The sequence below is a fragment of the Marmota flaviventris genome, chromosome 1 (genome assembly GCF_047511675.1).
Source record: "Marmota flaviventris isolate mMarFla1 chromosome 1, mMarFla1.hap1, whole genome shotgun sequence".
Lineage (NCBI taxonomy): Eukaryota > Metazoa > Chordata > Mammalia > Rodentia > Sciuridae > Marmota > Marmota flaviventris.
Window position 1 is genome coordinate 92,057,406 of NC_092498.1, and position 27,145 is coordinate 92,084,550.

Consider the following 27,145-nt stretch of genomic DNA (forward strand, 5'->3'; position numbering starts at 1 on the left):
CATTCACATTCGTTGGGAAGAGGCATCCATCAAAAGAATTCCATCTCCCACTGGCTACTCTAGGAACCATCAAGTGCGGGCAATCAGCATAGGGGTTCATGGTCTTAGAAGTTGAACACTCCTAATGACACCTTGGCAATACTTAGGCCATTTTTCCCTTAAAACTGATCTTTAGAGATCAGTTATTTTCCGTTTTCTTTGTTGGAGAAGTGAAAAGTGAGACCTAAATAAATCACCCAGACAAGGTCAGAGGCTGAAATCCCAGATACTGTGGAGGTTGAGGCAGGAGGATCACAAGTTCCAGGTTAGCCTTGGCAATTTAGTGAGACCATGCCTCAAAATTAAAATAGATAGATAGGTAGATAGAAAAAAAGTTTGAAGATACCCAGTATGTGCAAGGCCTTGGGCTCAATCACTCACATTGCAAAAACAAAACAAAAACCAATGTTGGGCTATAACCCATGATTGTATCATTTATAAAAGCTTTGTGGATGGCTTACTGGTGACTATTTTCTTTTCTTTTTTTTTTTTTCAGTTTTGCTTGTTCAATTTTTTCCTTTTTAAGTTTATTTTAAATTGACTAATTAAAGTTCTACATATTTATCCTATACAGCTTGTGTTGAAATGCACAGCCATCGTGGAATGGCTAAATCAAGCTCATTCACACATGCATTGCATTGCATGCTTCTCATGGTTTTGTGGGGAAAATTAAATTCTATTCTCAGCACTTTCTAAGAACGTAATATGTTGTTACTAAGTACAGTCACCATGCAGTCTGATCCATCTCTTCCTAACTGATATTTTGTGCTCTTCTCTCTTGACATTTCCTTTAGCTCTTTCTCCCCATTCTTTGACTTTCCTCAAAACAAGGCAACCACTAATAGTTGGAAAAAACACCTCCACCAAAACCCCCCTTGATTACCATTATGTTTTCCCTCACAGACCCTATATTTTAAGCACTTTGGTTTAGAAAACAAACTTCACTTAATATTAAAAACTCATTTTCCGATTTTCATTCCTTGAAGAGAACCCATCAGAACTTCTGCACAGAATCTGATGTTACCAGATCAGTTGTGTTTCTTTAGCTAAAAACAAAGAAATAGAGCGTTTTAGATAGAATGCCTGTGCAAAAAAGAATGGAAATTGTCCATTAATATGCATTGTGGCCTTTGATGATTCTAGGAAGGGGGCTTCCAACCCAGTTTGAGAACGAAATGATTAATTCTGGGTGCCTGAGTAGAGGTTTTGTAAATACATCTACTTGATTCCCTTTCTTAGTCCAGTTTGATCATAAATTCAAACTCCAATCCCAGAATTACAGTCTCCATTTCAGATGCTTATTTGCACATGAGTAATTCTAGGGTCTTAGCACTTTCTGGGAAAATGAGGCCACTTTGAGTTTAAATGAAATCACCAAAGGACTTGTATGATTAATTGGCAATAGTAAAAGAGATTGGAACTCAGAACATTAGGATCGCTCATCATTTTAACAATTAGACCACACTTCCTCCCAGATACAAACCCTTAAGACCATCAATTAAAAATGAACAGGTTTTCCGGCTGTAAGATTTTAGCTTTTATTTCATTTCCAGTTAGCCTGGAAACCAGCAGTGCAGATGTGTCTGAAAGAAGCAAAGATGGTGAGATCAAATGCTTAAGGCCGTAGAGACAAGTTCTGCTCCAACATGAACTGGAGTTTCACTATCCTGGGGATTAACACAGGCTAGGAGCCTTGATTCTTCCACGTTATTTCCCATTGTTGAGTGAGCACTATAGTTCTAGGGCCGATGGTCCAGAATGCCTTAGAAATCAAAATTTGTGAGTCCAGTTAAAAAGCCTGTTATAGTTTTATTTTTTCCACTGATTCAGGGAAGATATTTCTTATAAAATTAAGCTTAGAAGTGAAAGTTTTAAGACAAAAGCAATTTCTCATCAGTATTTGCATATAAAGCAATCCCAGCAGTCCTGCAATCACCACTCCTGACAAATCTGTCCTTGTCTGAACATCTTCCTAATGGTGTTTCCCAAACCATGTCTAGATGTTGAGAATTCCAGAGGAGAGCAAAGGACAGTTATATTTGAAGAACCACCAACTAGCCCAGAGGCTGATGGTTTAGTCAATGAAGATCCAAAATACATGACCACGTTGCAGGGACATAAAATTGAGGACCAACTGGGATTCAGAAAACGAAGAACGTGGGAACCAGTGAAATTTGGGAACCTGCAAAAGAAAGGAAGACTTCATTCAACTCCCCAGAATGGTGCTAGGCGTGATCAGGCTGCAGCTAGATGTCCCCCAGCTGCCATTCAGGCATAATCCAGGATGGGAGGCCCGATCTAGCACAAAAAGTAGGGACATCTCTACAGTTCGGTGACTTTCCTTTCCAAAATGCTGTGTCTGGCTTGGATAGGAAGACGTTTGGAGAAGTCAATAAATCCAGCCCACTACTCTGGCTTTTGTCCAGTTCCTCTCACCTCCCTGAGTAAAGTCTCAGAGCAACTTGAAGCTTAAGAGAGAGGGAGATCAGTCTTACGGCTGTGGAAAATATTGGATGGTGGGATAGTTGACCCAGCATGGTTGTAAAAATCAAAGAACTGGGTTAGATCAGTTCTCTGTCTAACTAAGATGGTACAGGTACAATTAGCTCTATGAGCCTCTGTGAATCTGTCTGTAAAATAGGGGCTACAGTAGTATGTTTCTCAAGGGATTTCTCTTGTTTGGATAACATGGGTAGTGTAGGTATCATCCTGAGCTACATTATTTTGAATTATCAGTAAACAGTGATACAGAGAGAGGTTCTCCTTCCTGTTTGGGGGGTTAAAAATTGTAGCCAGTCATTATTGGGTCTCCTTTTGTCTTGTTTCTCTCTCTCTCTCTCTCTCTCTCTCTCTCTCTCTCTCTCTCTCTCTCTCTCCACACACACACACACCCCTAGGGTTTTTACACAGAGTGTTCCTTTAAAGCTGTATTGTGATTAATCCTTTAGGGTTTGGTGAAATTTGGTCTCTCTGTTTGGCTGGCTGATAAGTTCATAATGGCCTTTAAAGGACTGGAGGAGGGAAAATAAAATGCTGAACCAGTTTTTTTTTTTTTGTACTGAAATGCATCATTTTTGTGATAATCCTTAAGAGTCGATGTTTTCATGTTGCCTGCATGCGTGTCCTGAGCGTAGCCAAATACAGTGACATTACAAAGACTATGGTATGGCAATGTGATGATAATTTTCGAGCACTACGCTAAGTGTCACATACACGTGATCTCATCTAACTTTTCACTAAGACCCTAAGAGTTAGCTCCTCTTTGGCTACACATTTGACCACTAAGGGAATTGGGGCTGGAGACCTTACGTAATTTGGCCAAGTGCACAGAGCCAAAATGCGCAGAGCTGGGATTTGAACTCAGATCTGTGGAAGTCCAGACTCTTAACCGCTCACTTTCCTTCACTATTTCCCGCTCTGCCATGCTGCCACAAGCTGCATAATGATACTAGAAGACTGACTTGGCTTCAAACTTCAGGATGGGGACCTGAGAACATGAGTCATCATATGATCTGTGAAAAGAGTCGCCTATTACCACCTATTCTAGAAAGGGGATACTATATGACTCCAAGCTCAGCAGGGTGAATACCCAGCCCTTCTCTGTGACCTCTGCTTGTTTTCCTTTGATTTCATGACTCTGGCTGTCCTATATTTTGTAATTTAAGAGGGTTCATCAAAAGTTCATCTTAGCTATCCCTCTGCCTCTTAGAAGCTCCATCAAGAGCACAGAAAGATCAGATTTTCACCATGGAGTGCAAATGTATTGAGTGTCACATGTAATGATAACTCTTGACTCTTACTCCCTCCCTGTGAAGTAAATAGCATGCTCACCACTCTGTAGATGAGGAAATCAAAGCTCAGCTAGGTACTGGACATGGCTGAGGTCAGACATCTAGTTAGTGGACAAATTGGTATTGAATCTTAGGTCTAAATGAATCCTGTGCACTTGGTTTTCATTTACGCTGCATCTCCACCAGTAGCAATTTGATCCTACAAGGACATTTGGTAATGACTGGAGATATTTTTGGTTGTCACAACTTGGGAAAGCTACAGGTAACTAGTGGGTAGAGGCCAAAGATGCTGCTAAACCTCCTATGATGCACAGGATTGTCCCCCAAAGAATTATGTGGTCCCAGTGTGTAGGGCTGAAGATGAGAAGCTGGCCTAATGATATACGGGGAAGCCAAGTGCTGCAGTGGAGAAAAGATCAGGGTTATAAATGCTAGGCCAGCCACAGAGAGCATATCTCATCCCTCAACTCCGCAGAGGAGCAATGATTATCCTCATTGCATACAGAGGGAAAATGAGGTTCAGAAAAGGTGACTTTCCCGGGATACTGGGGTTGAAATTGACACTGAGGGTCTCTATCCAAACCCAGGGGTTTCTGTCTTTGCCATAACGACCCTACCCTGGGCCCCTCCTGATTGAATTTGGTTTACCTAAATTTTGTTTAGTTAGTCAGTGGTTCTCAAGCCATACCATGCTTCAGATTCACATGAAGCCCTGTGAAAACACAGAGCCCTGGGCCTCCCCACACAGGTCCTGATTCAGAAGTCCCTGGCAGGACCCAAGAATTTACATTCCTAACAAGCTCCTGGGTGGTGTCCACTGTGCCACTGGACTGGGGACCACACTCTGAGAAGGGCCAAGTTAGGTCCTCAGTGTATTTTCTTTTCGTCTTCTCTTTGGAGTTTTGTCCTGTCTCCTCCTGGCATCTCCCTCCCCCAAATGTCTGGGGACACAAATTCAGAGTGCTGAATTTGCAGCCTGGCTCCCACAGACAGGCTGAGGCTGACAGGCTAGTGAAATATTAGCGGAACATGTGACACCTACAGCCTTAGGAAGGCTGGCTGCAGACCTCAGCCAGATCACATGCGTTACTGGCCCAAGTGTTTCATTCCGTCTCTCGGGAGTGAATTAACATCATTTGCTGGTGACATAGGCGGTGAACTCGTTCTGGGTCTCGTCTAATCTGGGTCAGAGAGCACGTACTGGTCTGTCATCTGAACACTGAAACCTCTCCCCGGCATCCCCTGGGGGACCGAGGCTGCCCTCCCTGCTAGAGGCAAGAGGATGGAGGTGCAGATGGAGGCCTGTCCCCTGTCCCTTTGTCTGGCAGCTGTTCTCCTCGCAGGGGTGACTGCCTCCCAGGTGGTCTGCTTAAGGGGCTGGGATTTATTTATTACCTCTGAATGCTTGCAACATCTGATGTGCCCGAGGTCCAGGAATTTGTGATGAATGTACAATCCGAGACATATGCTATGCTCAGACTAGCACTAAAGAGGCCAAGAAGGGCAGAGAGAAAGGAGTATTTATCGGGCCTGACTGTGGGCTAGGCACTTCCTGCTTTACAACCATCTCATTTAATTCTCCTAACAGTCTTGCAAATTAGCTCTTCTTACTTGTAGGAAGAAACTGGGGTTTGGAGAAGCTGACTGCCTTACCTAAGCCCTACGGCTTGTGAGTGGAGGCGGCAGGAGTTCAGCCTGGGGTAATCTGACCCCAACAGCTGTTATCTTTCCATTTAATGAGGGGGGCTGAAGTCTTGAGGTTCAGGGGAGGTAAGGATTAGCCCTTGTGATTTATCGAGCAGTTCTTAGACCAGTTTTGACTTTAGCTAACCTTTGTCAAAGAATTTCGAAAAAGCACCTCTTATTTTGGTTGGTATGGAGAGATTTAGAACAAGGGGAAATGAATCAGTACACTCTGTGAGGAGTTTGTCCCCTAGTTCGGCATGTGACAAATGTAGAGAACATTCCCCTCAGAGCTTGGGTGGAGAGGCACAGTAAATCCCAAAAGTATTGAGGAAATTTTAGAAGAAGGATAATACAGGATATTAGGAAGTTGAGGCTCCATCAGAGTACAGATTGAATTCATTTGCCTCTAAACCAGAGTTTACCGTCTCTTCTTATCTTAGATACAGACAGGATTACTCTACTTCTTTACTCTTCTCCACTCCCCCACACCCCGCCCCATCTCTCTCTCTCTTTTGTAGGTGGGACATACTAATCAATTTTCTCTGTACAGTTTGCCTGACTTGTGGAAATAAAATAAAAATATATCTTTGTAGTTTCATCCTAGTCCAGAAAAAGATGAAAGAAATAGCTCAAGGGATTTGCCAATCCACAGTCTCTGTGGTCCCCAGTGCTTGGGTCTTAAGTGCAAACGAGAAGGACACTGGAATTGGCAAGACTTATTTAGCATTCACTCATCTTGAGCAAATTGTGACAACCATGGGGTGGGAAGAACCAAACTTTTAAACCACTTTTGTGGATAATTGGCCTTAAGCCTCCTAATCCCATAATATGCTTAGTGGTGTCTACAATAGGCCTGACTTCCAGCACCCTCCATTTGAAATTAGACCCAATTCACAACATCAAAAATAATACCTTTCATTACTTAATGCCCGTGAAGCATTTTCAGTCACATTATCTCATATAATCCTTAGAACAACTCTATGAAGGAGATATTTTCATCTTCAATTTATAGACAAGGACACCAAATCTTGAAAAAGATCACGTATTTATCAAGGGGCAAAGTCTCAGCTCGCATTCAGACTTGAAGTCCTATCTGAGTGCTTATTTACTGTACTCCTATCCGCCTCTGCTCTGTAAATTTGACTTTGGTCTTTCAATTTAGTGATTACATTCTGTTTAAAATAACTTTCACCCTGATAGAAATTAAACCCAGATTCTTCTTTAAACTATAGAAAAATTAGTAAGAGAAAGAATTGAACTACCTTAATTGAGACAATCAATGTTGTATTTTTTTTTCTTGTCTATTGAATCAGCACCTGTTTATTTTGATTAAGTTCAAATTTCTTGTCTATATTTTAGTTTCGTCGCAGCAGGAGCACCTAGTACAGTATTGAGAACCTTAGAGTTGCTGTAAAGAGGTGTGCTGAATGGATGGGGGAGATAGAATAATGCAAGCATGCATTCATAGACTTGTCTGGAACACAAAAGAATTAAGAGAGATTGTTCTTGCCCTTGAAACACTTGCCATCTAGATATGACAAGATTGTTGCCACTGCAGGTTTTTGGGACAACTGACAAAAACATAAGGAAATACTTGAACCTGAAGTAGATCATGTGATATGAGTGTCATCTGTCAGTGCTGAGGATGTAATTGAGCAACACAAATAAGCCTCAGTCAGGAGCCAGTTCCTTGGGGTCACAGTCTTCATTTAGCTGAGTTTTGAAGAAATGATGCTTGTGCTTGGTAGCCAGGCATATGGCTGTCTCTGGTCTTTTCCAAAATGATGGTCCACAGAGAGCAACTGGGTCTCTATTATGTGAAAATTTGAAATTACTTATATTCAGACAATTTTCCCTCAGTGTTTGTTTCCCTTGAGTGAGAACAGTATATATAGTGGGCTTATAAAACCTATTCTCTTAAACCATTTATTGAAAACATAAACGTGGTCTGTGTGTCTGAAGAGTGCTGCTTTCTAGCCACTTGGGGAAATACAAAAGGAAATGAAAATGGCTGCTTTCCGGTTTAAGCCTTGGGAAAAAGAAATGCTGTGAGCTAAATAATTTACAGATTAAATATCTGAGTGCTAAGGAGCAGGTCAGCTGTGTTGCTTTTAGAAGAATAATTTACAGATCTACTTAGCTTTTAAAGTCCTGCTGTGGCATTTGGGAACGTACTTTTCCATTGATAAGTAATACTGTAGTGTGATAGATGAGGGAACAATAGCATGAGTTCGGCTAAATAACTATTCTTAATGTTTGTTTAACAGATAAAGAAGCCAGGTGACATTTTACATCAGCGTGTTGTGCAATGCTGCAAAGCTCGCAGCTCCATGCTCTAGCACAGAAAAAATGAGAAATTCCCAGGGAAACTGCATTGGCACTTAGAAAAGGCTCTCCAACACTCGTTGGATTCCTGAAACACCTCTTCCTGTGGTCTTTATGATTTAGTGGAAAGAACATGGACTTTGAAGTCATATCTATGCCCAAATCCCAGCTCTACCGCTGCCTTGATGTGAGGCTTTGGGATATTACTTAACTTTCATAAGCCTCTTTCCTCTCCTTCTAGATGGGACTAATAATAGGTAGGCCACAGGGTTGATGAGAAGATGAGAACATTACACGGGCAGAGTGGTTTACATAAAACTGAGGGCTAGTGGACATTCCACCTATCCATTGTGGCATTGTGTTGGAGGTCGGAGAAAACAAGGATGATGAAGACAGTCTCTGTCCTTGTAGAGCTAATAGTTTAGCAAAGAAGATAGACTGAAAATAAAAGTAAACGTCAAAATATAGAATCATGATAAATTTAGCCAAATGTTGTAAAGGGTGTGAAGGCTGAGACCGAGAGGATTCAGGGTAAGTGTGAAACTTCTCATGGAGTACGAGAGGGAAGTCCTTTCTGAGCAGGTGGCTTTAAACAGAACAACAGCATGAGAACAAGCCAGCTACTGAAGGAGTGGGGGGGATAAAGCATTCCAAGCCGAAGGAGCAGCTTGTGCAACTTCCCTGGGGCAGGAACTAGCTTGGAGTGTTCCAGAAATTGGGTGAGATCAGTGGTTGAGAAGGGGTAAACCCTAGAGATGAGCCAGGAGAGTGAAGAGGAAGCAATGAGGAGGAAGAGGTCAGCCATGTGGCTCACTGGTCTCATATAGCCTTGAGGGACACTGGATTTTACTGTAAGTTCAGCTTCCTCGTTCATTTCCTTCCCTCTTCATAATAATTTCAACAATTATTTAACACAAAGAAACTGCTGGCTGTCATCTAATTTTGCAGGAATTCGAAGGAGTATGTGCTCCAAGGATTAGGAAAAAGTGCCAATGTGGCCAGAAAGCACATCGGATTGCAAGCTTCATCCCTAGGACCTGCGGGGAGGGGCTGCTGGTCCACTGTTGGCTTCTCTGTCAGAGCAGCAAGGGGTTTGGTGCTCCTCCAGGCCTGCTGCCTCAGTAGGTAACTAGGAAAAGCAGGTCTGCCTAGAACATGGTTTTGAGGTTACTGGGAGAAGGGTTTAAATGCCAACTTATTTCTAGGAAAGTGTCCCGGGTACTTTCCTCTTCAGCTTTAATCTTGGGCTGGGGTATGGCTCAGCAGTTGAGTGCTTGCCTAGCATGTGTAGGGCACTGGGTTTGATCCCCAGCACTACAAACAAGCAAAAACCAAACCAACGAAAAACCCTTCCTAAAACTTCACAGCTACCTGTGAGGTAGTTATTCTAGTCAGGTTTTGCATATGAGAAAATCTGAACATGTTGGCTAAGAAAGTGACCATTTGGAATACCTACTTTGGGAAATAGCTAGACATGACAGCACACACCTGTAATCCCAGAGACCAGGGATGCTGAGGCAGGAGGATCTCAAGTTTAAGGTCAGCCTCAGCAACTTCATGAGATCCTCAGCAACTTTGTGAGGATCTCAACAACTTAGTGAGAACCTCTCTCAAAAAAGAAAAAGGAATGGGGATTTGGCTCTCTGGTTAAGTGCCTCTGGGTTCAATCAATCTCCAGTACCAAAAACAAACAAACAAATAAAAAACAAATAAATAAATAATAAAGGAAAAAAATCTAACTTTATTCTGAGAAGTTGAATTTTCACATGCCCCTACAATCTCAAATCTCAAATGCTTAACGTATTCCCAAAGTTAATTACCACAAGGAGTACCAGGAATCATGTATAAGAATGTTCCAAGTAGTGTTGTGCTTTATAACAAAGATCTGGAAATAATACAAATGCCCAACCTCAGGGAACTGAAGAGCTTATGGCATAATTGTACAACAGAGTATCACACAGCAGTGAAGCGGGGTGATCTGCAGCTACCCACGAGAATGCAGATGCAACTCGACCACAAGTTAAATGAAAAGAAGTCCCATCACTTCTTAGAATATTCTGTTTTTTACAAAGTTCAAAAGTAAGCAAAAATGAACCTGCATTACTAACTGTATATCTATATGATCAAACTCTCCTAAACAAAGGAGTGACAATCAGGAATTCTGGATACTGGTTAATTCTGAGTGAGAAGACAGAAAAAAGAACAGTAGAGTATAATGGTGGGTTCTCCACCTGAGCGATGGGTTCCAGGTATTCATGGCATTATAACTGAATGCATGAATGGATGAAGGAACCAGTAAATGAATGAATGGAATAAAAGTCCACCCTACTTGGACCAATGATGACAGTGTGTTATGTGTTGAAGATAATGAATAATTTAAACTCTGCAGTGGAATCCTATTAAAAGAACAAAAGGGGTGAAAAAAGACCCTTATGGTATTTTCATTGTTCTAGGATACTTGAATAAAAACAATTATTTGATAACTTACACATAACACATTTCAGAGCTACTTGTGGTAGTTTCATTTTTTGTCTATCTTCATCACTGTACCCATACTGTATCAGTATTTTGGATTTTTATGGTTTATTGTCTGGTTTTTTTTTTGTTCTCTTCAATCTTTTTTGATCATGTACCCAATAAAAAAAAGGGTCTTCTATGGTCATTATCTTTTAATTGATTGGTAAATTATGTATTTATTATTGTCAATATACCAATATATTTTTCCCATTTTAAGTTAAAATGAAAAGTAAATAGAAGTTCGAGTGATTTCTTCTCCCAATCCAATAGATTAGCTTGTGCGCCGCACTTTGGTGATGCCTGTTATTGCTAAGTCATATTATACAAGGACTTGGCTTTTGTATTTTCATGTCTCCCCCACTCCTCAACATTCAATTTCTTATTTGATGCTCATGACAGCTCTAAGAGGCAAGAAGGCAGGCACTGGTCTAAACATGGCACCAATGGGCAAAGGTAAGCCTAGAGAATTCTTGATTCTGCCACTGGATTACCAAGAGATGGCAAAGGAGGCGGATTTCCTGGCCTCTGCCCAGGCTTTGCCTACTCTATTTGGGAGTTTCTGATCTAACACTAATGGTGTCCTATGATTCTTTTTTTATTGACTTTTAAAAAAAAAATGACAGTGGAATGCATTAAAGCAATCATGAAATTCATCTGGAAAATTAAGAGACCCAGAATAGCTAAAGCAATCCTTCGCAGGAGTAGTGAAGCAGGTGGCATCACTATAACCATAACTTAAACTATACTACAGAGCAATAGTAACAAAAACAGCATGGTATTGGCACCAAAACAGACTGGTAGACCAATGGTACAGAATAGAGGACAAAGAGACTAAGGCACAAAATTACAATTATCTTATATTAGACAAAGATACCAAAAACATACATTGGAGAAAAGATAGCCTCTTAAACAAATGGTGCTGGAAAAACTGGAAATCCATATGTAACAAAATGAAATTAAACCTCTATCTCTCACCATGCACAAAACTCAACGCAAAGTGAATCAAGGACTTAGGAATACAACCAGAGACCCTGTGTCTAATATAAGAAAAAGTAGACCCTAATATTCATCACGTGGGATTAGGCCCCAATTTCCTTAATAAGACTCCTATAGTGCAAGAATTAAAACCAAGAATTAATAAATGGATGGACTCAAACTAAAAATTTCTTCTCAGCAAAAGCAACAATCTGAATAGAGAGCCTACATCTTGGGAGCAAATTTTTACCCTTCACACATCAGATAGAGCACTAATCTCTAGGGTATATAAAGAACTCAAAAAACTAAAAACCAAAAAAACAAATAACCCAATCAATAAATGGGCCAAGGACCTGAACAGACACTTTTTAGAAGACACTTTTTAGATACAATCAATCAACAAATATATGAAAAAATGTTCATTATCTCTAGCAATTAGAGAAATGCAAATCAAAACTACTATAAGATTTCATCTCACTCCAGTCAGAATGGCTGCTATTATGAAGACAAACAATTATAAGTGTTGGCGAGGATGTGGGGGAAAAAGGCACACTCATACACTGCTGGTGGGACTGCAAATTGGTGCAGCCAATAGGGAAAGCAGTATGGAGATTCCTTGGAAAACTGGGTTTGGAACCACAATTTGTCCCAGCTATCCCTCTCCTTGGTCTATACCCAAAGGTGTCCTTTGATTCTTAAAGTCAGCCCAGCCTGGCTTCAGATCCCAGCTCTGCTCTGTGCCCTCGGAGCAGTTGCTGGATCTCTCTATGTCTGTTTTCCTATCTTTAAAGTGGAGATAATATCTGCCTCACATGGTGGGTGTAAGGAATTAAAATAAGATCAAATAAAATAAGGTTTCATAGAGCAAGCCAATCAATGAATTTTAGTTTTCTTTCCTAATTTTACTGCCCTCTTTCACTGACATGAGAGATTCAGAAATTTTTGGAAGGCAGGGAGAGGAAGTAATAATTGTAAACAGCACACGAAATAAGGTTTTATGAGTTTAATTTTCAAAACAGAAAGTTCTATAAATAGAATTAATCTTCTCTCCGAATCTCTCTCATATTTAGATAGGAAATTGGACCCTAGGTGGGCAGCATCATCATGATCAAAACAAAACAGGGCTCAGCTACTTTAAAGCAGTGCGCCACACAGACCTTGTGTCTCTTTTACTTTTTGGTATCAAATGAGACAGCACATTGAAATATTTCATGAGCATATTCATTGTTTAGCTAAGCTCTAGCTTTTAAGTTGTCATATGATGTTTTTCTTCCTTTTGTCTATCTAAAGGAGTGGGAAAGAGTTTTTGCATCTAAACAACTGTATCAGGATTGAGAAGGACTGGCTAACCTGGGCACCAGAGAATCATAAAATTCACGTTCCGGCTTTGTCTGTGAATACTATTCCTATAAACACAAGATATAATAACACATCTTTACAAAGCTGACCTCCTGAACACCTGCACGTGTTTCTAATTTATGTGGAATTGTTCTCTCCGTAGATTCCATTTTCCCTTAAAAAATACACACGTACAAATACAAAACTTGATTTAAATGAAACAGACACCTTAAGAATCTTAACAAGTAGAGTTGACCTTTGAACATAATTCTCCGAAACTCTATTATGCTCCCCAAGTGTTGCCAGGAGGCCTTGGACAGATCGATGGATGACAACCCCCTTCCTGCTCTTCTGTAAGCACAGATATTGGATCCAGAGGGGACCAAATTCCAGGAGACCTGGGGGCAGGGGTAGCTTGGCCCAAATCAAGTGGTGCTGCTTCTCCTGCAGTGCCAGGCTATGATCAAGGACTCTTCTTTCTCCCTGGAAGCTAGTGTCATGTGTTTAAGTTCTTTTAGAGACAGGAGGAATCCACCCTCTATGAACTCAGAACATATATGTTCAGCAACACACGCATACACGTGCAGGGGCATGTTCAAACACATGTAGCCACCCCTGTGTGCCTGCCCTGGTTAACCAAGAGCACAGGTTTATTGCAATGGAACAGATTTCAGGAAATGAGATAAAAGAACAAAAAATACAGTAACTATCCTGAGGGCTATTTAATGCTTTGCTGAATACACATTGATATTTTTAAATGACTTGGCTAATAACTTGACTGTCATTTCTCAGGTATTGGTCAAAGACAAAGATGCTACTTAAAGGACGGGAGATGGGGAGGGAGGGGGGATGTGCTGGGGAATGATATTGGCTAAATTATATTGTTGTATTGTGTGCATGTAAGAATATGTAACAACAAATCCCAACAATATATACAACTATAATGCACCAATAAAAAACGTGGGGGAAAATGTGCTCCTTAAGAGCACATTAAAGTGGACTAGTGACTTCCGGGGAATGGGAGTGGCAGATAGTGGTGATGGTTTCACAGCATTGTGGGGTAGTAAAAGCTCCTGAGTTGTGCACTTTGAGATGGTAAGATGACAAATTTTATGTGACATTTGTCTCCATGGAAAACACAGTGGGTGGGGTATGGAGTAGGAATGTTGAGACGTGGAACCAATGTCAGCTCTCCCAGGTGCTGGGGAACAGGGTCCTGATTGCATTTTGGAGATTGCTAAAAGATGCGTCCCCAGCCTGGGGCAGGGCCAGAGAAGAGGACGGTGGATTTCAACACCAGAGGGATGCAGGCAGAGAAGCTCAGGGTCCGGTCTGATGGGAGTGTGTGGATGTAGCCCATTCACCTTCCCTGGACACTGATCGCCTGCTGCTCACCTGCCCTGGTGTGGCTGGTTTTTCTGACCCCAGGTGATGGCTCTGGGGATCAAAGCAGGGACTGTCCCTGAAAATGGCCAGATTCCCAAAGGGGCATCCTCTGCTTCTCTTTGTTTGGGATGGAGCCCAGGCTGGAGGGGGTCTTTGTTCCAGCACCGTGTGGTCTGGCTTGTGTCTGTGTGACAGCCGTGGGATCACCCCATGTGTCCTGTGCCCGTGGCCAGACTCACTTTGCCAACTTTCCTGGTTTCCATGGCCAGGCCTTTACCCACATAGTTTGACTTAATGCACATTTCTCCTCAACAAGTGAGCCCAGTGTCATTTCTGAGTTCAGTTCAAGAGGAAACCAGTTTATTCCTAAAGTAAATCAAGTTCTGTTTTTTATTTGGGAAACTAGAAAGTTGGGCCTATCTCATCTAGATTTTCTTAAAAAAAAAAAAATCAGCTCTTTTACAAAACGTTACTGTAGGCCTGAATTTGGAAATGCCGTGTGAAAGGTTTTTTGATTTTGCTCCTGTAGCAGGACTGCAATGGTCTCCTCTGGCATAAACTCTTTTGTCTTGAAAAATACCAGTAATGAATGCTATGAATTTCTGTATCGGAAAATCTGAATCACCCTGGGATCCACATGAGCTCCTTGATGAAAATGTGAAATTAATTTTGTACTAAATAAAACTTGAAAATGGTTTCAATTACAAGGGGGAAAACATGAATTGAAGACAGTAATTCCACTGTATCATATTCTTGTTTCATTATTCTGAATTTTTTTTTTAAATCATCATTCCTAGATAGTGCTTCATTACATAAAGTCATTGAGATCGTGAACCTCAGGGCTGCGGTGAGACTTCATACAAACCCGTCACCTTATAAAGAGAGTCTGTGAATGCTTTGGAGGTGGGGGAGGGAAGGGAGAAACGAACACTTAGGGAGAATCCATGATGTGCCAGGATCTGGGCTGGGAAGTTTCACATGTGTTCTTTCATCGAACCCTTCAGACTGAGGGAAATTCTGCTACCTCTGTTTGTTTCAGATGGAAAATGGAGTCTCCAAGTGAACACATAGGATGCCCAAAGTCACGGCTGGTAACTGGCAGGGTGGGAATTCAATCCCAGCTTTTCTTTTCTATATTAAGGTCTGATTTTCTTTGCAACCACAAAACCTATCACTGAGAACACTCAGATGATGTGCTCACCACCCTTGGTGAAGGCCTTTCTCTGGAGCCCAGGCTCACTCACCAATAGTGTCTGTTAGGTATCGTCATGATGTCCACGCTGAGCTGAACCTTCCTGAGTGAGTCCCTGTGATGTGTGAGGGACTGTTGCCTGGGAATGAAAGTGAGCCCAATGCAGTTTGAATGCGGACGTTTGGGGTAGTTGACCTCTGTGTCCACTTGACCTTCAGGGCTATTGCATGGATTCAAGTAGGTCCAGCATCTAGCACTGAGCCTGGCTTAAGAGAGGGAATAAAAGCCAAGCAGGGTGGCACATGCCTGTAATCCCAGTGGCTTGGGAGGCTAAGGCAGGAGAATCGCAAGTTCAAAGCCAGCGTCAGCAATGGTAAGGCATTAAGCAACTCAGTGAGATCCTGTCTCTAAATTAAATACAAAATAGGGCTGGGAATGTGGCTCAGTGGTTGAGTGCCCCTGAGTTTAATCCCCAGTACCGCTCCCCCTGCCCAAAGGAATCAAAATCAAAATAAAATCTCTTCCTACTGCTACCTCCAGTTTTTGGCAAGAGGCAGATGAGGAACTTCCCCAGAGACACTGAAATGTGAAATGTGAGACGGAGTTGGTGGGTACATAGTGGTTGGGAGTATTCTTCCACTAGATGCTGCCAGTCTTACTATACTCACATGAGTGTGGATGTATATACACACAGATACACATGCACAGACACACACATATGTATATGTACACACATGCACACATTTGCATTTAAAGTTGAAAACTGAATACAAGGTAACTGCTAACTATCAGAGTCATCTGAAGGCAACTTGTGATTATGGCACATGGTGGCCAGAGGAAGTTCTGAATAGAAATGGCTTCTCCGCCACACTTTAAATGTGGTGTCCCTTGAGTCCCCACCTCTACCACGCTGTCAAAAAACAGATCCAAATCAGAGCAGGAAATGGGGAGCATGTACTGCACTCTAATGTTCAACTATGCTGTTGGTCAAAGGAAGCCCTTTTTTTGGGGGATGGGGTTGAACCTAGAGACCCTTAACCACTGAGCCATGTTCTCAGCCCATTTTTGTATTTTATTTAGAGATAGGATCTTGCTGAGTTGCTTAGGGCCTCGGTAAATTGCTGAGGCTGGCTTTTGAACTCACCATCCTCCTGCCTCAGCCTCCCAAGTCTCTGGGATTACAGGCCTGTGCCACCCCACCTGGTGAAACCCCTTTTTAAAAGAGCCAGTTTCTCAGAAGAAAATGGAAGCCTTTGTTGTTAGTCAGAACAAAGAGCCTTGCTTGCAGGTGTAGAAGGACCCCATCATGGGACTGAGAACTGATAAGACAAACCAAGGAAGAGGGAGAGGATGCTGATGGGTGTTGAGATGGAGGGACCCTGGCAGGCAGAGTTCAGAGGGCTTTTGGTGCCACCACTTGGAGCTTCACCAGCAGTCTTTAGCCTGTGAGTTCTGACACTCACCTGCTTTGTTTTCTAATTACTCACAGACTTTCATCTTTCTTCTCCTGTTGTCCTGGAGGGCAAGTGGTAAGACAGAATTAAAATAAGAATTAAAAGGAATTCCCAGGTGTTGGGCACTGTGCTGAGTTACTTTCATGGGACCTAATTTGATTAAGTCTCCTGGGCAACTCTAGGACATACATAGCATTATTCTTCCATTGTTCTGGCAAGAAAATAATAAGTTTTTGAAATTGGGCTTTTGTCCTTTTAGGTGTGCTTGCTTGTGAATGTTTATGATATGTTGAGAAGAGTTAGACATAAAAGAGGTCTGAGAAAAATGTCCATTTGGAGACCCTGTACAGATATTGGGGAGAAGCAAAACCAAACATTAGAACACATAAAGGAAATACAACCTAGCACCTGGGGGAGGGAATATTATCTGTTTATGCCTAAGCATCACACACTACAGAGAATACATCCTGTGATCCAGCCCTAGCTCAGAGCTACTGTGTTGGTATGTAATATGGTCATTTGTCTACCTACCAGCCTCATTACTTTGCAGCTTAGAAAATGAAGGGAGCCATGGGAATGATCCAAGTCCAGTTAGGTTAGGCCAATCTGTAAGCTTTCAAAGTCATTTAAAACAAGCCCAAACAACCAAAGATTTCTTTTTTTTTTTCCATTTAATTTTTTTAAATTTTTTTATTGTTGGTTGTTCAAAACATTACATAGTTCTTGATATATCATATTTCACACTTTGATTCAAGTGGGTTATGAATTCCCATTTTTACCCTGTATACAGATTGCAGAATCACATCAGTTACACATCCATTGATTTACATATTGCCATACTAGTGTCTATTGTATTCTGCTGCCTTTCCTCCCCTCCCTCCCCTCCCCTCCCCCCCTTCTCTCTCTACCCCCTCTACTGTCATTCATTTCTCCCCCTTGTATTATTTTCCCCTCACTTCCTCTTGTATGAAATTTTGTATAACCCTGAGGATCTCCTTCCATTTCCATACAATTTCCCTTCTCTCTCCATTTCCCTCCCACCTCTCATCCCAGTTTAATGTTAATCTTCTTCTCATGCTCTTCGTCCCTACTCTGTTCTTAGTTACTCTCCTTATATCAAAGAAGACATTTGGCATTTGTTTTTTAGGGATTAGCTAGCTTCACTTAGCATAATCTGCTCTAATGCCATCCATTTCCCTGTAAATTCTATGATTTTGTCATTTTTTAATGCAGAGTAATACTCCATTGTGTATAAATGCCACATTTTTTTTATCCATTCGTCTATTGAAGGGCATCTAGGTTGGTTCCACAGTCTTGCTATTGTGAATTGTGCTGCTATGAACATCGATGTAGCAGTGTCCCTGTAGCATGCTCTTTTTAGGTCTTTAGGGAATAGACCGAGAAGGGGAATAGCTGGGTCAAATGGTGGTTCCATTCCCAGCTTTCCAAGAAATCTCCATACTGCTTTCCAAATTGGCTGCACCAATTTGCAGTCCCACCAGCAATGTACAAGTGTACCCTTTTCCCCACATCCTCGCCAGCACTTGTTGTTGTTTGACTTCATAATGGCTGCCAATCTTACTGGAGTGAGATGGTATCTTAGGGTGGTTTTGATTTGCATTTCTCTGACTGCTAGAGATACAACCAAAGATTTCAAGTGCTGATGAGGAGGTGGAGAAAAAGAAATCTTTGCACATGATTGGTGGGAATGTCAATTGGAGGCAGCCACTATGGAAGAGAGTATGGAGGTCCTCCAAAAAACTAAAAATAGAGCTACTATATAATCCAGCAACTACTTCTTGGTTTATTTCTAAAGGAAATGAAATCAATAGCTCAAAGAGATCTCCTGGTGCCATGTTTGTTGCACCATTATTCACAATAGCCAAGACATGAAGCTAGCCCAAGTGTCCATTAGCAGGTTAATGGATGCAGAAAATGAGGTACACCTGAACAATAGGACACCATTCAGTCTTAAAAGAGAAGGAAATAAAAAGTAAATCCTGTCATTTGCAACAATGTGGATGAACTTGAAGGACATTGTGCTAATTGAAGTAAGCCATGGACAGAAAGAAAAAGACAAGTGATCTCACTTACATTGACATATAAAAATGAGTTAGAGAAGCAGAGAGAGGATTGGTGGTTTCCAGGGGCTGGGAGGTGAGGGAAGTGGGAAATGTTGATCAAAGGTACAAAGTTTTAGTTAGGAAGGAGGAATAAATTTTGGAGAATGAATGTACAGCATAGTGACTAAGGAAATAATACAGTATGCCCAAAGGTAAACTATGTGAGATGTTAGATGTTAATTGACTTGATGGTGATAATCATTTCACATTGTACACCACATTACATACAATTTTTATTTGTCAATTATATTTCAGTAAAGATGGGGAAAAAGAAAGAAAATCCAAACAAATAAAACGCAAGAGGCTTGAAAACAGTACTACTTGGAAATGGACTACAATGTGTAAATACTTTATATTATTACACATGGTACGTATACATAATTTTATCTGTCAATTAAAAAATAATTCAGAAATGGTGGGAAGGTTTTCAAATAGAGTTTTTTTTTCATCTTAATGATGGAAACATTGTTTTGCCACCCTAGACTTAAGTGATTTTCAAACTGTGTTCCTTGGAATCCCAGGGTTCTGTGGAGGACTTCTGATGAGCATCACCTTGGACTGCCTCCCCTCCATAATCCTTACCTCCACCATGCCTCCACTTTAATCTGAACAACTCCATCTTTATTGATTTTATGCATTGGCCTTCCCCGTTTGATTTAGTTGGGAGCAGTTACACTGCAATGAACAACAATTTTAAATCTAGGTTTTGGGAATGGTAGCTCTTGGAATCCAACACAAAAAGCCTTCCTCCAAGGAGATTTACCGTAAGGTTAATGACTTGGGGAGTTTCATCTGAGGGGGCATGGGCTAGAATTTAGGGAAGCGTGTTTCACTTTCCAAAATCATGTCAATTTTCAGGACTAAAACAGAACAAAACCATCGTGAGTCCAGAGCACATCAGAAAAAGAACAAAGCATGGCAACACCACCAGTGAGCTCAGACTCCCCTTAGCCACAGACTCCCTGATTGGAGTTTTCTGATGAGGCAGACAGAGCTGTGGCAGGCTGCCAGGAAATTCTGGACATCAAATTGCTTTTGCTAAGCCAGCCCAGCGGTGTAGTAAAGAGCTAAGGAGCCCCAGGAGAGGGCTGGGAAAGGATCGGTCTCTGTTTCTCTACCCCTGATGTGGGCCTTTTTCGATTAGGAAGTGGAGTGTAAAGGAAGTTATCGGGGGTGAAATCAACTCAGCAAGAAACCTTTTCAGACCAAAGCCCAAGGAAAACTCATAAAACCAGTTGGGCTGCTTCATGCTTATCATATCATATGGGGCCCATGGAGGTCAGTTTGCTTTACAGCAAAGACAGACACCCCCAAACAAACAAAACCCTCCGTTCTACAAAATGATTTCCACGCTTGTGAAGAAAGGCCTGCTTCTTTCAAGGTATAATTGCTACATGAGGCTCTGCTTGAGGCAAGTATCAGACACACTACTTCTAAATGAATGATTCAAATGAAATGTTACCTATTGGATGGGTTATAGTCAGCTGGGAGAAACAGAGTGTCCTCTCCACACTAAAGCAGAGCCTTAAACAGATCTCTGGTTTTATTTTGCTTGGGTAAGGAGCATCTGGAGGCACACAGTTGCCATCCTGGAGCTGTAGCTTGAGGACATCAGGATTCAGGTTCTGGGAGGTTCCTTGTCTTTCTTCATGGTTGACCAGTGGGTGCTTCCCCTGTGGAATCCTCTCCATGGTCTAGACAGGAGGTAGATGAAGGGTAAAACGGCAGAAGACTCCTCATTTTAAAAAGGGTTTTCTGGAAACTTTGTTCAACAACTGTAGTGTGACAGAGTTACACTTAAGTTAACTAGAACAATGTCACCAAGCCATTCCAACTGCAAACGAGATTTGGAAGCATGGTCCTTTAACTGCAAACGTTGTTGTCCTCAGCAAAATTGAGGCTCATTTCTAAGGAAGAAAGGGAGACCGCATACCATTCTGACAACGAGCAGACTACTTGACCTGCTGGAACATTCCCTCCTTTTAACTTTGGAGGATTCATCCATAACACTTCCTGGCCTGCTCTGCTCTACCCTTTGAAGTACAGTCAGCCCTCCATGTCCACCGGTCCTGCATCAACAACTTCAGCCAACAACGGATCAAAATTAGTTTTAAAATTGCATCTGTAGTCAATATGTACAGATTTTCTTTGCCATTATTTCCTTCAAAATGCAGGATAACAATTATTTACATAGCATTTACATTGTACAAGGTATTAAAAGCAATCTGGGAGGATGTGCGTGGTTATATGTGAGTAGTAAGCATCTTACATAAGGGACCTGAGCATCTGCAGATTTTAGTATCCATGGGGGATCCTGGGACTACTACCTTTTGGATTTTAAGAGAAGATTGTAGTTTGCTGTGATTTTCTTTTCTGTTTTATAACAGGCTCTGCTTTCCTTTGTGACATTAGGATCCTCATTGGATTATCATACTATAAGAGTTTTGGTGGTAGGCACATCTTTTCTATAATGACATTTGCAAGCACAGCTCAGGCTGAATCACATCACCGTGTGTTGGGAAAGTCAAATTCAGGCCTTTGCAGATGAAGCAATTGATGTCAGTCTTGGGAGAGCTGATTGGTGACTACTGAGTTTTGTCTGCAGTTTTGCTGTCATGTAGTTGAAAGTACAGCAATGCCAAGTTCACATGGTGAGTCCAAGTTCGTTCTACTGATCAGCTGAGAAATGATACATCTCTAGCCTTGGCTGGGCTGGCAAATTCACTTAAGAATCTTTATTCCTACAGCAGATGTTTCAAACTTACTATACCTCCCCAAACTCTGATTATATTCTCCACAAGTTGTATGTGACCTCAAATCCTACTAACCCTTCCCTGCAAAGAAGATGAGGACTTAAGCTATGCCTTTTTTATTTCAGAAATCCATCATCTTCCTCTTGGTTGCAATCTGATTTTTGAGGGACCTTGGCTTTTCTTAATTCCAACATTACAGTCTTCCCCATGGCTCTTACCCTGTCCCCCCCACCATGTCTTGTTTTACCATCTAGCAATTTCAGTCCCTTCACCTCAATTAGTACCTTCTTATTTGTCTACAAACAGATCATGGCCGCTTTGGAATGGGTAAAACTTCTGCCTGTCCTACTACCTCCTTTAGATTCCCTTCTTTGTCTCCTTCCTTTTCCCAGCAGTTGGCTGTACCCTCCCACCAACGTTCCTTCTCCCAATCTCCTGTTTGGTGGCCCACCTCACTCCCAGGGTTCCAGGACCCACTCATCACCTCCTCATACTTAGAAATGGTAAACACTCGAGAAAAAGGAAAGAAAGAAAGAACGAAAGAAGTGTTCTGAAGGTTTAGAACTGTTTGTTCTGAATTGTGAAGTTACTGATGACTTTTTGAAAAAAAGAACCTATTTCTTTATCTTTGTGTATAATTTCTAATTTTTTACATCAAGTAGAAAAATAGCCTAAATTTGGATGAATGCCTCTCTTTTGGAAAAGTAAGAGAAGTCAAGAGAAGTGACTTGAATCTCATTCTTTCACAATTCACCAAATATCATCAGATTTTGTTTTAGTGATCATTTGGTTTTAAAATGCACTTATAAAATCTATAAAATATAGTCATTTAATGCTCATTCTCTACGCCTCCCAGGAGTTTTCTGAGAATTAAACAAATTAACATATGATAGAGTAATTCTTAAATTTCCAATTTCCTGTCATAAGAAACAATTTGGTTTTTCTTTGTTTTTAAGCAAATTTAAAAATCATAAATTAACTGAAACTCTTGGTTTTTTAGATTTCAAATTTGTATCTGAAGTCCTTTATCTGTCCCAGGATTCCCTACAGGATATGTTACATTTAGTCATCATGTCTGTCTCCTTTGCTCTTCCTGGCTGTGACCTTTTCTCAGGCTTGTCTTGTTTTGGAAGGCCTTGACAGTCAGGAAGAGTCCTGATCAAGTATTTTGTAGAATGCCCTATTGTTGAATTTGTCTGACTTCCTCCCCTTCCTCCCTTCCTTCTATTTTATGTGCTGCTTGGGACTGAACCCAGGGCCTCTCACATGGTAGGCCAGTGCTTTACCACTGAGTTACATCATCAGCCCTTTTTATTTTATTTTGAGACCAGTTTTGCTAAGTTGCTGAGGCTGGCCTTGAACTTGTGATCCTCCTGGGATTACAGGTGTGCACTACCACTCCTGGCCTGTCTGACATCTTTACTCATGATAAGGCTGGGCTTATGGGATCATAGGGAAGAAGACCACAGGTGAAGGCAAAGAGTCAATGTGATTGTTCATCTTGGCCTTATTCATTTGGCTAGAGTATTTCTTCCTTTCTCTTTATTTCCATTTCGTATATGGTCTTATTGCACATAACAGGACACACATCATGACATATGCAGCTCACCAGGTAAGCTCAGCCCAACGAGGTCACTAGTCACTGCTTGGAGGTTGTGGCCTTGTCAAACTGCCATAGAGTTTCTAAAGGTTTACTCTCAATTTAGCCTGTTCATCTCAACACAGACCAGTAACCGTTTGCAGAACTGCCTGGGTCCATGACCATATTTTGAGTAGCGTTGTGCAATATATACAACACAGGAGGTTTCAATAAATAGTTTTAAGTCAGACTGAATATGATTCAAAAACAAAAGGCAATTTTGAGTTGAAATCTTGAAATTTTGGTGGAGGAATGTGACATTGATGAGAATCTTTTCAATCCCTTGTCCTATAGTCGTGGAAGCTAAATCTCAGGGATGTGAGAGTTCAGATCCATGTGGGAATATGATGGCAAGCTGATGCCTAATTGGGGTACTTGCCATCTGATCCTAAACAGAATGATTTCAGGTTCCTCAAGAGAAACGGGGAAGGAAATCAGAGAGGGAGGCAAGGAGGGGGGCCCAGATCTATAGTAAAGCTGAATTTCTCCCTGACTTCCTAACCTCCTACTGCCCCATTAAAACTTAAATGAGCAGCTGGGAAAACTAAAATGTTTAAGGAGAAGCAGAGGTGCTTACTTGGACCTAATTAGTATTCTGATAATTGCAGCTAATTTAGACTTTCAAGATAAATAAGTTAGTGTCCCTTTGGCACAATCCCATCTGTCCTGTCCCAGCCAGAATGAAAGCAATTCAGGGCTGAGGATGGAAAACCCATTAGGAAGCAATGGAGTTTTCCTCCTTACCTCCCTGTCCACTTTTACTTCCCTTGGGGCCAAGTGGGGAGAGAATGGGAAGTGGGTGAAGGGTCAGAGAAACCAGAAATCAGCAATGCAGGAGAGGTAGAGAGGTTTACTCCTTTGACTTCTTTTTCTATGGAAATGTATTTAGGATTAAATTAGACATGACATTTAGTAGACTCCCAGTGGAAAGATATTTTCTTATGATACCTGAAGGGGCTCTGGGAAAACGGATAATGAGTCTTTGATGGAACAGCCTGGCAACCAGACATGGCCTGGCCAGGCTGTGGTGGGAAGATCATGTCACAGGCAGCGTGGGATCTGCAGTAGAAGGACTGAGGGGGTTCAGGGGCTGCCTGCTTCTTAGCCATCCTTCCACTGCTTTTTTTCTGTTTGAAGGTTTTGATTTGAGAAGAGACAGGTGGCATAAGAAAGTGATGTATGACCAGGGACCTCCCTGACTTCACCACCTTCCAAGGGTGAATTCCCCTCCCAGTTGACAAAGTCCCCACTTTTGCTGTAGCTCACAATGCACCCCCAAAGCTGGGCCCAGCTGCCTCATTTCCCTCTTGCCTTCCATGCTTCTTCCCCCCACCCACCTCTTTTGCATATGCTCTTTCTTCATCCTGGAAAGCCCTTCCCATCAAGAGGTGTCAAAATGCCATTCCTTCTTGATGCTCCAGCTCAGACATTACCTCCTATGAGAAGGCTAGGTCAATTCCCCAGACTAAATTAATAGTCCTCCTCCACCCTTATTGAATATGTTTAGAGTCCAGGATTTATAACACTGTTCTCAACATTCATCTGTACTTGAAGTATTTGCTGAGTGCTGCTGAACTCCAGACACGGTGATGAGGGCTTTACATAATTTTATCATTTAATCCTTACCAGGATTCATCCATTGGGAGCCACTATCACTCTCCTACGGATGGGAAGTATGGCCTCAGAGAGGCCAAGCAATTTGCCCAGAGCGATATGGTCGGTACAGGAGGGATTTAAACCCAGGACATATCACTAACAAGCCATACTCTCCTTTCCCCTGCCTAAAGTGCCCTATACATTCAACCATGTATTGTCTATCCAGGGACCTAACTCCACCTCCAGCCCCCATCCTCTGCTGATGCCCTTTTGGGAGCAGAATCCCCACCGGATTGCTCTCTATGTCCCCTTGACCTTGACCCTGGGGATTATTTGCTGGTTAATAAGAACTTCCTTTTTTGGAGTTCTCATGAATCTTACTGCCAAAAAAAGTCTTTGACTCAACAGGCTGTAGCCAATGCGCCTTCATAAAGAACAGTCTAGCAGTTAGGAGAATCCACAGTTGAGTGTTAGTGGTTGCATGGGATTTCCTTGACACTCAGGGTTTTGTGGTTAGAAACAGAAGGCTTCTGAGTGCTGGTGAAGCCTTTGTCTTAAAGACCAACTTAACTGACCTCAGCTTTGTTCGTTCGCAAGACTTGGAGCTTTTGACATCACTCATTCACCCCTGTTCTGGGTTGCAGGCTGTTTTAAGTCTAAATCGCAATCAAGGGGGTGACAGCATCTGCACTGAGAAGGGGCGGGGGTGTTTGGAAGCCTCTTTTTGTTCTCTTTGACCCAGGAATAATCCCACCTCCCAGACTTTTGAAGTTACTTAAAAATGGAAAGGCATGGCTAAAAGAAGAAACTCAAAGGATAAAAAAAGAAGACTGTGTGTGCTTGAGTATGTGAATATGTGTTTCTCTCATCAGCTTTCTTTTCTTTGAGTCTCCCTTTAAGCAGAGGTGGAAGTGTCGAGGTTTGGAGAGCAGTGGAGGATTCATAGCATCTTCTGACTCAGAAAGGCCTTCACCATCAGATTCTATAACAGCTTCCCTTACCTCTGAAAGCTATTTCTTAGCTACTCTTAAGCATATCTTTTTTTTGTTTTTTCATGATGTTACCGAGCTCTGTCTGCCCCCCAAAATCTCACTGGGAATTTAAATGGAATTACATTACATTCATAATTTAATTTAGAGAACTGGCCTCTTTTCAATACTGCATCTTCCCATGCAGCAACATCACATCTTTCTATGTATTCTTGTCCCTCAATCAGATTTTGTCTGTCTTCATGTAGGACTTGTATGTTTCTTTAACTGTTTTCCTCAAGGTTTTGCATTATCTTGGCTGTAGATGGGATTTAATGTTGAATGTTTGCATGGGTACCCCAATTGTTTTTAAGAAGGGGTGTCCTGAAGTTAGGAGAACGGGGTGAATTCCTGTTAGAGAATTCCAGTCTGTATTATGGCTATGTGCTTGTGGGCAGTAGGAGCCTGGAACATAGTAGGGATTGGAGATCCTAAGAGTAATGGTTATACAGATAGATCTTTAATCACCAAAGTGAAGGCAGATCTGTATCAGTTACTTCCCCAAACTCAGTAGCTTCAACAATCACTTATTGTCTCTCAGATATCTACATCTTGGCTGAAATTCAGCTCATCTAGTCTGGGTTTGGCTGTGGTTCTCAGATTTAAGTTGTGGCTACTGGGGTTGCAGTGGACTTGCTGTGTATCACTTCAGTTCTGTCCAAGATGGTGGAAGTGGTCAGGTTTTGGACATAAAATGAGTGCACTGTTACCTCTGCCCACATGCCATTGGCCCTGTCAAGTCACATGGCTGAACTCAGTCAGGGGCAGTGTGGTGGCTCAGCTAAGCTGGAACCATGTTCCATGCATGCTCTTCTCACATGGGTGTGAAATGGGTTGGCCATGAGAGAAATTTGCCCGAGTTTTAGAAGGTGGAAGTGGAAGCATGGTCACTGAATGGACCAGCTGGCTTGTCTTGCTGGTGTGGTAGCAACTGGCCTGCAATCCCTTTAGCTTTCACTGAGTCTCTTCAGCCTCTCTGGGTTTGAGAGCAGCTCCATGGAGAACTTCACAAGCTTTTCCGTGTGCAGTAGAGAGGCATCATGTGGGATCTTACATACCCTTAAGATTTGATCTTTAGTACAAATAATTTCTTCTTTCATTTACTTATTTACCATTACCCTTCCCCACTTCACATCCAGCTTTCACCTGTCACTCTGCTGGCCTTAGGCCTAGAACCAAATGCAAGGCTAACACCCTCCTTCCACAGACCACTTAAGCCACTTCCAGGATCACATAAGGTGTTAATTGTTACATGAGATCTGGTGCACCCTCGCCATGGTTCTGCTTCTCTGAACCCCTACTG